The sequence below is a fragment of the Strongylocentrotus purpuratus genome, unplaced genomic scaffold, assembly GCF_000002235.5.
Source record: "Strongylocentrotus purpuratus isolate Spur 01 unplaced genomic scaffold, Spur_5.0 spur5_scaffold_10, whole genome shotgun sequence".
In the NCBI taxonomy this organism is placed as follows: Eukaryota; Metazoa; Echinodermata; class Echinoidea; order Camarodonta; family Strongylocentrotidae; genus Strongylocentrotus; species Strongylocentrotus purpuratus.
This window is the reverse complement of record NW_022145595.1, coordinates 9,698,295-9,715,731: the sequence shown is the minus strand read 5'-3', so window position 1 is coordinate 9,715,731 and position 17,437 is coordinate 9,698,295.

The following is a 17,437-nucleotide window of genomic DNA, read 5'->3' as shown; positions in this document are numbered from 1 at the left end:
TTTGTATCTCAAGTTACGACAATCGCTGATAATAAGTGTGATAATAAGAGATCAAGCTACAATTCAAGTTCGTTTAGTAAGTGGGATATCCAGGGACTGAAATTCCCCGTTAGGGGGGGGGGGGGGGGAGAGTGCGAAATGAAATTGGCCAGCCCTTTGTGGAACTACAGGTAGCACTGATTGTCATTGTGTTTTTGTACACACTTTCTTTAATTTTGTGCATTCAAATAGGGGACATTCACCTGGTATCATGCGATGCTGGATTTGTCACTGTTCACATACACACATACAAGACAACCTGCAGTTTTCATATTGTTGTCAGTCTTTACCCAGGTGGAGTAAACGGGTATCCGGTGGATGAAATTAAATTTCTTGAATGTCGGAGTGCTTGATCAGGGTAACTCGGATATTAAAAGTACAGTGCTTGGACAAATTAGTATGAAACGTTTCTACATTGTTGACCGTGTATTGACTTTGAAAAAAATTGTAGAAAACATCCAAAGGGGATCATTTCAAAGCTTTCATAATCGATTTATGAACAATGCTAACCCATAAAAATTGTATCCGAAAGTTGTCAAACGTCGGATTCGCTTTTTATAATTGATTTGTTCGTCAGAGGGACCGGAAGCAAAACGGGTAATCTACACTCATTGTTCGCTGTGTCGCTGTGCCTTTGATATTTCGAAGGAGGGAAAAATGAAACTGTTTGCCTGCAGCAATTGAAGGTTTTAAACGTTTCAATAGACCTCAATTTGGAGGTTCACAATGCAATTGGATTTGATATCATGTAAAACCTCATTACATCTCAATACAGGAATAAATGAGAACGGTAAATGGCATTCCTAAACCTAATTCGCAACCTATACAACTCACATGTCGCCATATTCATTCTACAATAACAACATTATTATGATTGCGATATTTATCTTCAAAGGGTGCGGCCTCATCATTATATGTTTTGTAATATTTGTGTATTGATATTTTTCGCCATTTTATTGGGGACGCAGACTTGTCAATTTTGTTCTAACGACTTTTCTGTATCTTTAGGCATATTTCATTTTAACTCTCTAAACTAAGGGCAATGTGATACAGTGGTGACGATCACGACGATAATGATGATGATGATTATGATGGTGGTGGCGGTTGTGATGACAATAGCGTTATAAGTAAACGTCTTCTGAATTAAAATAAAAAAACCTTGCTTACATGTTTAGTTGTCTTTGTTCCCATATTGCAGTATAGCAGTACACAATGGCGCATCCAGGATCCTATTTCTGAGGGGGCACAAGCTTCAAAAATCTGTGACAAAAAAGGAACAGAAATAGAAAACAGTGGTGTATCACATATATGTTGGAATTTGCATATGCCCCCCCCCCCCCCCACCATCCCGGTTGGCAAGTCCAGAAAAAAGTTTTAAAAATCCACAAAACCTACAGAGAGCAGCAGTAAAAAATTATAGCCCAAACATGCAAAGTAAGACTCAGATTACAAGAAAACGACTTATACAAAATGTACGTATTAGTTTGATGTTGGCATCACTTTGGCGATAGAGTAACATTCATCCTTTTTATTTATTCATCATTTTTTTTTGATACGCAATACATGTCAAATTAACAATGATGATTCTTCAGTTGTTTTCCTTTCTACCGTTTCAGAATGTTTTGAGTTGCTTCCAAATCGTTTCTCATTGTGCATTATGTTTTAAAACCATGAATATCAAAATACAACATACTCTCTCTCTCTCTCTCTCTCTCTCTTTCTTACTCTCTCTCTCTCTCTTTCTTACTCTCTCTGTCTCTCTCTCTCTCTATCTTTCTTACTGTCCCTCTCTCTCTCTTTCTATCCCTTTTTCTTACTCTTTCTCTCTTTCTTACCCTCTCTCTCTCTCTCTCATGATAGGCACATGCCTTCGTTGATACGACCGAATGTCATAACACATGTAATTTAATAACGATGACTTCTTTCGCAATATACACGTGGTATAATTGATTTGGTTAATCTCGATAGGTTCCGCCAATTGTGTATGCTGAATGATAATAGTCTGGTTGAACCCATTATCTGGTGGAGGTGAATACAATATTGACAAAAAAATATCGGTGACAAAAAAAAGGATGATTGATGGCTTGCCAGCAAATCTACTTCAATCACAATTGCACACCTTATCAGCTATTTATCTGGAGGCCAAATGCAAATGAAAATAAAAATGCATTTTCCCTTTATCATGGTGCCCTTGTTTGTTACACGCATTCTTATTCATGATTCATCTCGATTACTCCAAACGTAATATTCAGCATCAAAGTGAATTATTAAGTACACGATAAAAGAAATTTTGATGGAGAGATTTATTTTGCAATGTCGGGCTTGCTCTTTGATCTCTATCTTTTCTAATTTTCCCTGCTTTTTGATGAAAATTGATTGGGGTAATGGACTTGGAATGAAAGCTGAAGGGATGAATGGTTTTTGGAGTTCTTCTTGATAGGAAATTTTGACTGATGTCGCGGATGTTTACGGGTTACAGGATTGCCTTGAGATTAAGTCTGGAGGAAGGACTTATCAATGGCGTAGCGTGTGTGTACCCACGGAGGGGGGGGGGCACTGTTCTTACTCTGAACATAAATTCGAATTTACCAAGCATACCGATCAAGGGTCCTGCAGGTATCTTATTTACCCGTCCTTCCCTCCTTTTTTTCTTTCCCTCGCCTGTATTTTCTGTTTATTTTTTCACCACTCGGTGGGAGGGGGGGTACGTGCCCCCGTACCCCCTGTATCTACTTTACTGGCCTCTCTCGTGATTGCTCGTCTATTTGGTAAATATGTTTACACCAGAATCTTTCATAACAGAATGAAAGGAGTGAGTAATGATCACAATGTCGGAACAAGAAGCCCTTGCAAATAAATCATGATTATGACTGAAATGAGTAGCTGAAAGGATTTATTGAATACTCTTTATTTTGTTGTGTGCGATGTGAAATTGCTACCATGCATTTTGAAGTTTGAGTCACAATATAAAGTTATTTGTTGCCAGTTTTTCTACTTTATGTTTGTATGTGTTTGCGGGAGGGTGATAATTCTTATAAGCATGATAGATATGATGTTTTGATTATTTCAGTGCTATTTCTTGTGAAATATTATTACAGATAGCCTATAGGCCCAGGATTGGAGTAAGGTGGATGGGAGGGGGTGAGAGGGGGGGGGGGGATGGAGTGTGCTATAAGTTTAACTGAAAATGCCCACAACTCATATCAAGTGCTTAGGGTAACTAACTAAAGGCCACCCACCCCCCCCCCCCCACTCCCACACACATCCACACATACCAGCTTCACATCTGTACAGTTGTATGATTTTGTTTAGAGTAAACATGCAAAAAAAAAAAAAAAAATCACCATTAATCAAGTATTATTAGGCATTTCTGGGAATTAAAAAAAACCCTGAGGCCCTGTTGAGGGGTTTATAACCCACTAACCCCCTATGTCCCGAAACCCTTTTGAGAACACGATCATCTATGTTTCACCACCGTTATGTTCCTAACTTCCTACACCATTAAATTCTATCAAACATTATGTTCCAACGCCCTCAAACACCTCTGTTTCGACACCCCTTTGATACGACAACTCTTGGTTCTTCACCCCACTTTTCCGACACCCCCTCTTTTAATTCCGACGCACCAATGTTCATACACCCCTTTCAGTAGGCCTACCGACATTAATTTCTTTAGATTTTTAAACACAGTGTCATGGTGGTTACAACACAGGCTGTGCGCATATTTCAACCTTTAGTCCAAATTACCCCGTGTCACATTGTATGTACATGTATCATGCCATTGGGATAGAAACACCAAAGGCCCAAAAAACTGTTCCCAGTGGACGATTAATCCATACCTGTATTAAAATGGTTATTGTGGAGTTAATCAAGACTGAAATAGGGTCATTTTGCAAAGTTATTGTGTTGCACAAAGCAATACTTCCATCAAATTATTGGTGTTAGGTGTCTTGTGCAAGATTGTACGTATGGCCAACGAGCGACCGGCGTGTAGAGAGGTGTAAAAAGCAACCAAAATGTTTTTGTTTTTTTTAATAAAAAATGATCTCTCAGACGCGCAAGTAGAACGTATCGAAACATAGGGGTGCCACACCTACCCCTCCTATACCCTGATACCCTCTTCCGCCCCTTTCTCCATGGTGTGAACTACCAATTTGCAATAGTAAAAAAAGGCAAAAAAGGTTAAATGACAAACAACCTTATCTCGTCCCAATTTTCCTCATCTCTAAATTGAACAATAAATCATTATCATACATTGCTCAGACTTTGGGCCCATTCATCTACCCGATCAATCTTTAGGCCTGTGGCATTTTTATCGTCGAATCGGAATAGTAAAGAGAGAGGGAGAGAGAGAGAGAGAGAGAGAGAGAGAACACAGGAGAAAAATGAGAGATTGCTGAACTATATTTTGCTTTTCTTTACCGTTTTCCAAATTAGAATGTTCGGAAACGTTTTTAATGTATTGTCCAGATAGATTGATATGACAATTTGCCGGGTAAAGCTTGAGTGCGCATTCTCCCCATGTTTTAAAAATGCATTTATTTAACCCCGGGGATGGCGGAGTGTATACTATTATTCAAAATTCATTCGCATATTTGATTGAGATACATATTTAGTGAGTTGTGGAATGATCGCTTGGTGAATCGAGGTGGAAGTAAACGAATAATGGACGATGTGTTATTTCTGTCAGTTTAAAATACATGACGCTGGTTGTAAGAACAGAAGCGGAACACACGTCTGGTGAGAAGAGGGAAATGAAACGAAAAATGTATAACAAATTTAATGAGTTGTCACGATGACAATGTTCACTCATGTTCATGCTATCACAAACTATTTTCCTCTCATTAATCAGGTCTTAGTTTGTTCAAATTTGTTCTTAATGCATTGCGTATGCTAAAAAATGGACCTTAAGAGAATATGTATCAAAATTATGAGAATTTATATCACATCAAATACGTGCTACACATTCACAATGTAAAAGATAGAGAAGGAGGGAAATTAATGATTTATTTTGAACTTTGTGATTTTTACTACAGTATAATTCAGTAATATTGTCCTTATGATACCCTCTTCATTCCCTGACATTATTTAAGTAGAATGTGATTGGGATGCTAATGGGATATCGGTCCTATTCTTTCCATATCTCCTCCTTTTTTTCTGATTTACCAAAAAAGGTTCAATTGTTGATTATTTGAATATGAAGGCATATTTATCACAAGCAAAATCTTAGTGATTTAAAGTTAAAATACATAATGACATGATAGTTTAGATTCAATAATTGATATTTGCTTTCAGCAGAATCATACTTCCTCAGACGACCAGAGAGAGATGCATGGTCGATAATTTGAATTTTGTAAAATGTTGCTGGAGAATTATCATAATTCCTGATGTGTAATAACGTGAGGCATACATGATTGTTATCTAACTTGTGATAATATTAAGTATGAAAATATTGTCATCGAGATCAGGGGATACTGCTTAGTATGGCCCCCTTACTCTTTCTCTTTTTCTTTCTTGTATTATCTCTCTCCCTCTCTCTCTTTATCTCTCTCCATCTCTATCTCTCTTTCCATTTTGTCTCCTTCTTTCTCTCTCCCTCCCAATCCATTTAACTGTTTCTACCTATATATCCATCTTCTCTATATTTAGTTTCCCTTTTCTCTTTCTCTATCACTAGAGCACCCCATCTACCCCCCCCCCCTTCTCCCTCTCTCATCTCATCTTATCCGTATCTTATCTGTATCCTCTATTATATTGTATATCATCTCTCTTGCTTTCTATCGGTCCCTTAAAAATACAAATCCCTCTTTCTCCATCCTGTTATCCTGTATCTTTTAAAACAAACTCTTCCTCTCTGTTCTCCGCTCTCTCTCTCTATCCCTTTCTCTCTTTCATCACCTCTCTCACTCATGTCTTCCCTCTCTCTCTATATTTCTCTCTTCCTATCCCCATCTCCTTCCCCCTCTCTCATTCTCTCATTTTCTGCCAATGATAGGCTCATGGCTGTTCGATGGATGGATGAATCATTTGTATATCAGGCCGTGAACACGTGGCCCCTTATCGCCTCACCTTATCATATATGAAATTTTACACCCCAGGGGAGTGTTTCACAAAGACTAAGATCGACTTTAAGTTGGACTTAACTATATGGCAGGCCGTTCATACCACTGTCTTCTCTCATCATGTACTGGCATTGGTCTCTCAAGGGACGTACAAATCATGGTCACAAATCTACAGAATTTACATTATTTTGATAATTTATCATTGAAGGAAAAAATAGTATCTCAAGATTATAATTGTGAGAGCAACCAGTGGCATGAATGAAATGGTCTGCCATAGTTAAGTCCAACTTTAAAGTTGTTCTTATTCTTTGTGAAACACCCCCATATCTTGTCAGGGAGTAGAGAGTCGCAATGTGAGTGATGAATTACTTGTAAACACTTGACAGGCCTATGAACTCGTTGAGTAAAGAAGAACATGATTATGAAAGATGTATTGGAGAAGACGGGAGAGGAGGTGGGAAGAAAGAGAATGAGAGAGAGAGAGAGAGAGAGAGACAGACAGACAGACAGAGAGAGTTACAGAAATAGAGAGAAAGAAAAGGTGAAGAGGAAGAGAGGATTTTTGGTATTGATTTACAGAGGAAAATGATATAAGAATGAAGGATCAAAACGAAAAGAAAATAATAATTTGCGTTACACGATAAAAGGGAGAGAGAAAGAGAGAGAGAGAGATAGAGAGAGAGAGAGAGAGAGAGGGGGATGGGTAGAGAGAGAGAGATAGAGGCGGAGGGGTAGAGGAATACATTTAGAAAGACACAATACTTAATATGTGTGGAAGAATCAAGCTAGAGAGAGAGTGAGTACAAAATTGGCAAAAGAAAAGAAATGTAAACCTAAAATAATATATACCTCAAGAGGGAATATACAGTGAAAAAGGATATCACAGGTCTTTACAATGCAAAAGGGAGAGAGAGGAAGTGAGAGAGAGAACTGGAGAGCCGCTGTGAGAGATATGATGTATATGCTTAGCCCAAATACGCCTGTCTACAGTGTCGGTAAACAGACAATAGCAAATGATAGATGGGTGATTTTAATCTTTATTTCACGAAGGCGGATGATCAAAGGGAGGTGCCGTGTTTGCACGGGAACAAAAGATAATTCGTGGCAAAATGATGAAAGAAAGGAAGCGACGTTGATTGATGGGCGGCCGGGGTTACCGATCTCCAGTTTTGTTCTAGCCTCTCTTCTAGTCTTTCCAGTGATTATATCAACATTTAATCACTGCTGAGATTCAGCTGTATGTACGTTAATGCACCTGCACATGTTATCTCCCACAATGAATTTTAATGAAACCTCCAGTCCATTCTTTCCAAAATTTATCTAAACATAACGAATGTTGAAATTCACCACGTGTATGTTTTTGCGCTTATGAACACACCCTTTTCGAATACCAAAAATTACAACCTAAGACTTGAATGACTCTATCTGTTTTGAAAAAAACACATCGAATTACTAATCAAGGCCGTTATTCAACCCTTTCCATTAAATAAATGATGTATTACTCCTTTTTACAGCATGGTGTAACCAATTAATCAGTGAACATGCCACGCGTGGGTGTCATGCAGCATTATCGCCCAGTATTTCTTTCTCCATTTTAATCTGTAGTATTACTTAATCATTAATCACCCACCCTCCGTGTGTGGTTTCAATAATGCCATTCCTTTTTACATGAATATTGAATGACGTCTGCGCGCTTCATAAATCAACTCGTGAATGGCATCTGTCAGTCATGTCATGTGTTAAAATATTTTTGATTGATGTATGAGCTTCATATCATGTAAAAGTAAACATTATTATGATTAATAACCGCCTATAACCAACGATATCAAATAGTATTTGCCGCATGTGACTCTTAAAAACTCTGATAGCCTATTTAGGCGTTTATCGCTAACCCGATTTTGACCCGTAAACTTATAGCTCGGCAATCGTTTAGAGATATTCTTATCTGAAGTCAATGTTGACTTAACTCCATGTTTTCCTTCTCAGTCTTTCTTTGTCTACAGACGTGCATATACATCCTGAATCGGTTTACAATAAGAGGTCATATATATATATAGTTAATTTTGTTGGGTACAATTACTTACTATATGACAATTGAACCAATACAAATTAATATCAGGTTGTCAGTCATCCGAGATATTTGTAAAACATAAACGGTCTATGATGTTCATTTCATGGCATAGTATTTTATTTCTACTACTAACATACTTGCACAGTTTAAGTACATTAGTGGATGCTATGTCGGGCTCACACATCGGCTGGTTTTGAAATCTAATCGGCTTTTACTTCAATACACACAAAAACGTCGCAGAGCAGTTGTGACTACTTGCAGTAATCTATTTGTTTAGATCTCAAATAGTTTCAACGTTGGTCTATGAATCAGTATATTCATGAAAGCAAAAACTATAATATTGTTGGGCCTCGTTGCATAAAAATATAACCTTGCCATTGATAGTAGCTCCTATGGTGACCTTGATTTGATTGGCTGTTGAGTGATGTTGCCATGGTAATTAACATTATTTGGCAAAGTTACCATAAATTGTAAGTTTTACGCAACAGGGCCCAGGTCAGTGGTTTTCAGCATCGACCCTCCCCCTTCAGAATCCCGGATCCTCCCTTATTCATTCATACCTATTATTTATATAATATGCAGTCTTATTTCAACATGGTGTATTATCAAATTTCAGCTTACTTTTTTGTTAAAGTCTGGAAATGATCTCATGAATATTATCCACCATTCCTCATTTGAATACTCCAGTCACTTCAATGAGACCGGTATCTTTTTCCCCTCCAGCTCAATTAAATTCCATTTTCTGTTGTTGTAATTCTCTACCTTTAGGGGTAGTGCTATGTTTTTACACCACACATGGAATCACGTGAGATTATACTCTAGATATGAGCTTCCTAAAACCTAACATGGAACACATAAAATGAACATACATAAACAGACATTAATAATTGAATGAAGAGAAAGCAAGGATAAAACAGGAAGGAGCATTCAAAGGCAGAAGGCATTGGCAAAAAAAGTGGAAAGGGGGACAAGGAAAATAAAATATGACTTAAGTTGGTGTCTTTCAAGAAAACAAATGTATATGGGACTTCATCCTAAGAAAGCAAAAGATTGGGGTAAAACTGAATTTACGGATAAACTATACATAATATTACATGACACCGAATGGTCTATAAACCGGTCGGCTTGGCGGTGCAATGACTGAGGTAACTATGTGAAAAGAAATAACATCTTTCCTTTGGGAATTCTGTTTGTCCATAGTTACCGCACCGCAATCTGATATTACGATTAAAATTGCATTGACATGTCCACGTACTTTTTATCCATTCATCGATGTATTTTTTTTATTCGCAATCACGGCCATTGGTACTTGTTCAAATCAATTAAATCTTACGCTTAAGAGAAACCAGGGTTTTTGTCATCAACAACAGTTATGGTAACTCTCCTCATTTCGTAAGAGGAAAGTGCAGTTATGGCTACCGTATATCAACTGATTTGGATTTAACCAAATTAAATATATACATGTTTCGATGCGATTACACACAATTATATATTTTTTGTGTGATTTCTGTGTTTTTGCCGCCACAATTACCAAAGGAAAATCGCGTCCTTTTGTGAAATTCTTACAGAAATAAATGTTTTAGGGCAGTTTGCTGTTATTTTTCTTAAGAACCTAAAAGTGAAACAACGATTTTTACAAAATAGAGAAATAAAGAAACTGATTGTAGCAATGGTAACAAAGAGAAATTTAATTTTTATTTCCATTATAAAGATATTACGTTAGGCATTTACAAAATGCTAACTCTTTTCTACCACGATGAATTCAGAATGGTACGATCAATGAGTTAGAATAACAAATCAAAACAAATGCAGTTGAAATTAAACAAGATAATTTAAACTCTTAATATGAAGAAAGAAGAAAGAAGAAAGAGGAAAGAAAATTATATTGGAAGAGAATGACACGTTCTTGGTAAATTCACTATAACATAAATGATAACAATTTCCACCCATTTCCAAAGCGTACTTTTTTTATTATCGATATACATGATACGACTCATGGGGTTAAACAAAATAGTGAATCGCTTCTTTGCAACTTGCGCTTTTTTTACTGACTTATTGTTTAGAAAAAGTTTATCCTTCTCTCCGTTCCACCCTGTGATAACATAATAGTGAATTACATGCGTTGATATAATACAGTACTTAAACATCTTGTATTATCCTAGAAGATATGTTTTTGTTGTATTTGTTTTGTTAAGACGTTTGTTTACACAAGCCTCCCTCTTCCATCAGGGAATTTAATTATATCTACTTACAAAATCATATTTAATTTGCAAAGACTATGCATCTATTTTTTCCCTTCAAGAGGGTGTTCCTTGTTTTGAACCTGATGATCTAACACGTAGTTTACGTTCGCTTTCTCAACCATAATCGATGTGTGCAACTTTCGGTCTCTATAGCTCCTTAAAGGGATTGGGTAACTTTGTCTCATTATTCTGAAACAAAATCCTGGATTTAGCTCATGCTGCAATCATATTAATTATAAACCTTTAGGTTAATCAGGAATCACATTACAAGCCGATCACCTGTCTGATTATCAAGATATTTATGATTGGAATTCGAAATGTATATTACACTACAGTCTATTGGGGGAAATGAGTATGGATAATCCAGTCGCACAAAGATTTTAACATTTTTTAGGCACTTCATTATCATTTTGAAGCGCAATGTTTTTAGGGCTTCAATATTACACCATAAGACGCTGCATAATAACACATAGGGCAATGCATCTCAGATTTGGCACTGTTAAACAATGCCTTTAAAACTATTCATTAATATTTGATTGCTCGCTGCTCCTGACTTTTTTTCTTATAATCCTCATCATGTTTGATTCCCTTGGCATGTCACTCAGTCTCTTGCTTAATGAGACGGTTTGGCGAGGCATGTATCATTTTTCTTGAAGGAGAATGTTACCATCAATGGGTTATGATACGGCCGGCTAGAGACACCATCGCTCATGATGTCTGGCCCGACGGATGCGGCCTGATACGCGTCGGGAGCGTGGCGTCGACGTCTCACAGGCTTGGATGCACTTGGGGACGAAGATGATGATGGTGCTGGGAGAGAGAGAGAGAGAGAGAAAGAGAGGGGAAGAGGGAGAGAGAGACAGAGAGAGAGAGACAGAGACAGAGACAGAGAGACAAAGAGACATACAGACAGGGAGAGAGCCATATATACAGAGAGAGAGAGAGAGACAGACAGACAGAGAGAGACAGAGACAGAGACAGAAACAGACAGACACACAGATAGAGAGAGAGAGGGAGATGGGGCGGTTTGGGAGAAAAGAAGAGCAAGAGAGGGAGATGGGAGAAGCACGTAAGAAATAGAACATGTAGCAATAAAGAGATCAGAAGAGAGGAGAGAAAGGAAAACGAGAAAGACAGAGACATGGCATAGCAGAGAAAGATACAGAGAGAGAGAGAGAGAGATAGGGAGGGGGAGCGCTGAGAGAATACATAAAAGAAGGAAGAAGTTATAATGTTACAGAAAGAGGGCCGATAACGGAGTGACGAAAGAAAGGAAGGAATGTACGTATAGGGAATAGAAAAGATGGATGCAGAGTGATAGAGGGCATGGAAGAAAGAGAAGGAGGGGGAGGGAGATACTAAAAGGAGAAGGAATGAGAATGAATGGCGATGGAATTGATCTCTCAGGAAGAATGATGAAAATTGATATGATTATAACGATCAAGACTTAGTGAGGGGAGAGAGAGAAAGGGAGAGAGAGAGGGGGAGGGGGGGGGAGGGGGAGGGGCGTCACTTGGTCTGAGAGTCAGAGTGGAATAAGAAGTAAGACAACTTTAAGACAATACAAGAGAGAGAGAGAGAGAGAGAGAGAAAGGGGGCATTGATGCTTCACGACCTGTATACATGACAGAGGGACAGACGTAAAATAAATCGTTCGATATCATCCAATAGGATTGTGTTAAATCTTGATAGACGATTGTACAACCAATTTGTTGTAGATGTTCTTCCATAAGTATTTTGATTCAGGCGTGGAATGCGAAAACTTCACATCGGGGTAAGACAGTATTATACACACAATTATTGTTAACAGTTGTCATTTTACGAGCAGTCCCCGTTCTTTTGAAACGAATATTGTCTTATTTAACTCTTTTTTTTTTCATCTCTTAATTTCTTCATGTCTCTCTGTCTTCTATGGTTCGTGTTTCTCTTCTATGTGTGTGTCTCGCTCCCACTCTCTTTCTCCGCCTTCGTCTCTCTGCATCTCTTACTATCTGTATATCTCTCTCTATTGATCTGCCTCTCGCTCTGTCTGTCTTTGAGTCTGGCTTTGTGTCTGTTTCTCTCTCTGTCTCTCTGTTTGTCTCTGCCCCCCTCTTTCATTCCCTCTCTAAATAATTCTCTATTTCTTGTCTCTTCCTCTTTCTCTCTCTCTCTCTCTCTCTCCCTCTCTCGCCCCTCCCTCGCCCCTCCCTCTCTCCATCCCCCTCTTTCGCTTTTTCTCTTATTCCCTCTCTCCCTCTCTCCCTCTCCCCTTCTCTCTCTCTCTCTCTCTCTCTCTCTCTCTCTCGATAAACTTCTTCTTGTCTTCTGGTACTCTTGCACTTGTCTTCAACAGCCGAACCCGGCCAGCCACCTTGCCATTTTTCATGGTCTCATGTTTGAGTGGTGATTATCCCATCTCACCCATTATGCACTAATGCACGACATTCGAAGTGTCCGTTTGTGATCTTATCACCACTCTGCAAATGATGTAACGCACATTGAACATTTAGATTGCGCAGACGAGAAAGAAGCCATTTCGGTCTCCCTTGAGCTCGGAAAAGGAAGGGTTAGATGCACTTTCCCGCGCTTTTATTTCCCCTAAATTCAAGTACGAGATCTTTATCTGTGTCTGCACGGTTAGTCCATCTTCAGTTTCAGCTAAAAGTGCGAGTTTTAGACGAGACAGAATCAAGCATGTAATGGCAGCTGTTGCGATATGAAAATTAGTTTGATATTGTTTCGAAAAGGGAGCAGTAGCAACTTTGTGATATGTAAAACAAATTGGAGGGATTCTCGAAGTTATTTAACAATCCGAACAAAGTAAGAGAGAGAGAGGGACAGAGAGAGAGAGAGGGATAGAGAGAGAGAGAGAGAGAGAGAGAGTGACGGAGACAGACACACTCATACAGACATGCAAACAGACATATAAACAGACAAGAGAGAAATTGAGAAATCAAAGAGAGAGAGAGAGAGAGAGAGAGAGAGAAAGAAAGAAAGCGAGAAAGAGAGAGAGAGAGAGAGAGAGAGAAATATAAACACGAACAGATACAATTGAATATATAGGGTGAAAGCCAAAAATGAAAAGGAGAAGCAAATGATTATAAAGGAGAAGAAAAAAAAGAAGAAGAAGAAGAAGAAGAAGAAGAAGAAGAAGAAGAAGAAGAAGAAAAAAAGAAGAAGAAGAAGAAGAAGAAGAAGAAGAAGAAGAAGAAGAAGAGGAGGAGGAAGAAGATGAAGAAGATGAAGAAGAAGAAGATGAAGAAGGAAGAGTGAGAGAAGGCGAAGGAGAAGGAAACCAAGGAGGACAAGAATATGATGATGAAGAAGTAGTAGTAGAAGTAGGAGGAGAAGAAGGAGAAGAATAAGAAGTAGGAGAAGAAGGAGCATGTGGGTATCTTGTTAGAGCGACAAACGGACATTATTTTAAGCCTTATTAATGATAAGTTTCAGTTTTCAGAGTGCAGGCCTTTCAAATTTATTTATTCATTTATTTCTGGTTGTACAATGTTATGCACTTGATTTTTCCCCACAATTCACCAGATCCACATGCAATATGATTAAAATCGCCTTAAGAAACTAATAACAGCTTTATCTCCGAAAAGAAAAACACTGATGATGAAATAAAAAAAAGTCAGATTTGACAGACACATACATCTCCAAACACAATTACCGCATGGCAGGAACACAAATTTTCAACATTCCAACAAATTAGGATTTTCATGTTTATTTCATCAAGCTAAAATCATATGAAAACACTTCGACCCCCGGGCTATATCGATGACTGTACAATGTTGTAATGAAAAAAAATGCAAGAGTACATGTCTTTTTGATTCAACTCTTATGAGGGAACCGCTGATTTTCAAATTAAAAATTAATCAGAAGAAAAAAGAAAATGTAAACAAGCAAAAAATGGAGTCTCAAGATTACTATGCCCTTTACGACTGGCAGACTCTCCAGCTAAAAAAAAAAACCTTTCTTTTCCTTATCGAGATTTTATTGGAAAATATATGCGAAATGATTTGGGTTGATGTTTTCTTTATCGAAAGACTGCTATTTCCCTTGAAGACATAGAGAAGATGAAAATATCTCCTGACATGTTGTTCGATTTGTTTCTTTATTTTTGGTAATTTTGTGAGTTCAATCGCCTAGGGGGTAAATGAAAATCATGTTGTGTCACCGGAATCCTGGAAGACATTTCGGCATCATTGCAATGTTTGGGGGAAATGATTTTCTTCCTTTTCTTTTGCATTTGCTTGTATATTTTTTTCCTTATGATTGATCGGAGTCCGGGATTGAATTTTGAATATCGAAATGATATTAAAGGATGTTCGTTTTTGTTTGATGTAAATAATACTGTCCTTTTGTTTATTTGTATGAGTTTTTGTTCATTATTCTGTTCTCAGGAGTTTGAACTTTACATTTTTTTTTCTCAGTTCACAATTTCTTAAATTCGTCTCATGTTTAACTTTCGGAACTTATACGTTTGTTTGTTCGCTGTGTGTTAGAATTTCGCTTTAAAATATGTGCTACCTAAGATAAATCAGCCTCTTGCAACACTGAATCAAAATATGAAACCGCTTTGTTATTATTTATGTGTATCACTATATATTTTAAGATTCGTTTACATCAGCATAATTATGATTAGAGTAAATCTTGCAGCTACGGAAGACTGTTTGCTGACGTTTTCTTTTTTTTTATAAACAGTATACCGTACCTCCCATTCGAAAACCATTAACACATAGAAGGTGGGATCAATGGAGTACACGTTTTTAGGAACAGGAAATCGTGTCGAAATAGAGTTTGCCTTCAAATTTCTTAGCTATTATAATTATAAAACAATTTTCGTACAATTGTACCGATGGGAATGCTTTTAGATACCGCTCCTTCTTCCGTTTATGAGCGGAGAAAGATGGTATTGGTATCCTAATTCAATACTTCAATGTTACTTTGCAATTGGATGAGTAATTTCGATCACTCTTTTCTGACGCTGTAACGTTCTGCATAACTCATTTACACTCCAAAAAATCAGATTATCATTCACTCCGCCCTTCTCCCATTAAAGCCTCGCATGACGAAGATTATAAAAAAAACTGACAATTAACGCACCCGTCATCGACTGTGTGACGAAACTCCATCAGTGGATTCGGAGAAGGTACACGATGACGGGTCATCAATTTCATGCCCGGTCATCGATTCCAACAATGCATACAACGCGACCCCGGCACTGGCGCCGTCTAGGCGTCGCTGTATCACACCCGACATGGAATCAAAATGCACTTTTCCCGCCCGCGCGCGCGCCAAATTGCAATAAAAATTTGTCTCGCAATTTACGCGCCAAAAGGCGATGCCTTGTTTTATGTCTTGGAAGAATAAAAAGCATCTCTCGTGCTTAGATGGTTATCGGTTATATACGCTGCAATGACCAACGCATCTGCATGCATTGTGGTGTGTGGTTTTATGTCTTAAGCAAATTAAAAGGAGAAAAAACACTGTGTATGATCAGGGAGTTGATCAAACTTTCACGCATCACGAACTTGCACTTCATCCATCAGGCTTTATCAATCTCATGAATATCGGCTGACCATCACTTTCTTGTGGTTGATGAAGATGAAGTGTTTTATTGGTCCTCCAAACCAAAACCCTTGGTATAGTGGTAAGAACTAAGAAGGCTGTAAGAGCTATATGTATTGTAAATGGCAGTAACGACCTTCTTGCGGACAGAGCCGATACTCCAAGTTCGTGAATTTGTATTAAAAAATATTCAAGATCCCCAGTTTGCCAAAAAGAAGCGATGTCCTGTTACAGGGATTTAAACAAAAAATCCCATCTCTGAAGCAGGGATTCATTTTCGTTCTTCCATTATCGATTATTCTCTCCTATATCTCCCTTTTACTTCTCTATCTCCCATCGAATCTCTTTCTTTTTTCTGTCTGTCTGTCTCTATCTCTCTGTCTGCCTGTCTGTTTCTCTCTCTATCTCCCTTTCCCCCTCTCTTTCTCTCTTTATTGTGTTCAGTTTCAATGTTATCATACCATTTCTCCCTTATACGGATCCCTCCTCCCTTATTCCCTTCTCTCTCCCTTTCTTCCCCCACTGTCTCTCTCTCTCTCCCACTTCCTCTCCACTCCTCCCCCCTTCCCCCTCCCTCCGTCACTCTCTCACGCATTCACCCCTTCCCTCTCACTCTCACCCCATTCCTCCATTTCGAAGCACCTTATTAAATCTTTCCAAGTAAATGACCTGCTCGTAATTAGTTCCTCTTATAAGGCACGACCAAAAAAGTAACAAAAAAATAGAAGAAACAAACCACAACAAAGCATAACAAAAAATGGACACGAGTCTTGGTTGCTAGTTAATCAACTCCTGTCAGAACTTGATGAATAGTGGCATCAATAAAACATCCTTTGGGGAATAAATATTTTGATGCTTAGAATTTGGAAAACAACGGCAGGGGGATTTCGGGTGATGTCCCCAAATTGAGTTTCACATCTTAAACTTCAGCCCCAGAAAAATTGGATGACTCTGAGATAATGATTATCTTCACGTGTCACTATACGGCTATATTATGTAGATGAAACAATATTCGCTGATTTGACAATCTGGTAATCGTTCAGCACGAAATCTTGATGAAAAAGAAAAACATTGCCCCGGAGAAGAGTGATCGATGATGAAATGGAATACATGCTTGCATCATGTTCATTTAATTATTTTAGCCTTCACATTGTGACGATTCGGGCTTATTCCACAGTTTGCAGACGCACTTTTGCAAGAAGTAATGTCATTCATAAAGGATATTATAAAATATCAGAAGGGTGACTAAATTTTGAACTCAGAATACTAAAATAAATATATATATTATAACTATCTAAAATATCTATTTTGAATATTTGAACTGATTAACACAAACAATCTGCAATACCACGTTGGACCTGTTTGTGACGGAGTTGGAAGGACGTAGTATATAATAGGCCTATATTATTATCATGAACTCTCTTAAAAAAGGTCATTTTGTCGCACTAAATATTAATTATAATATTGAT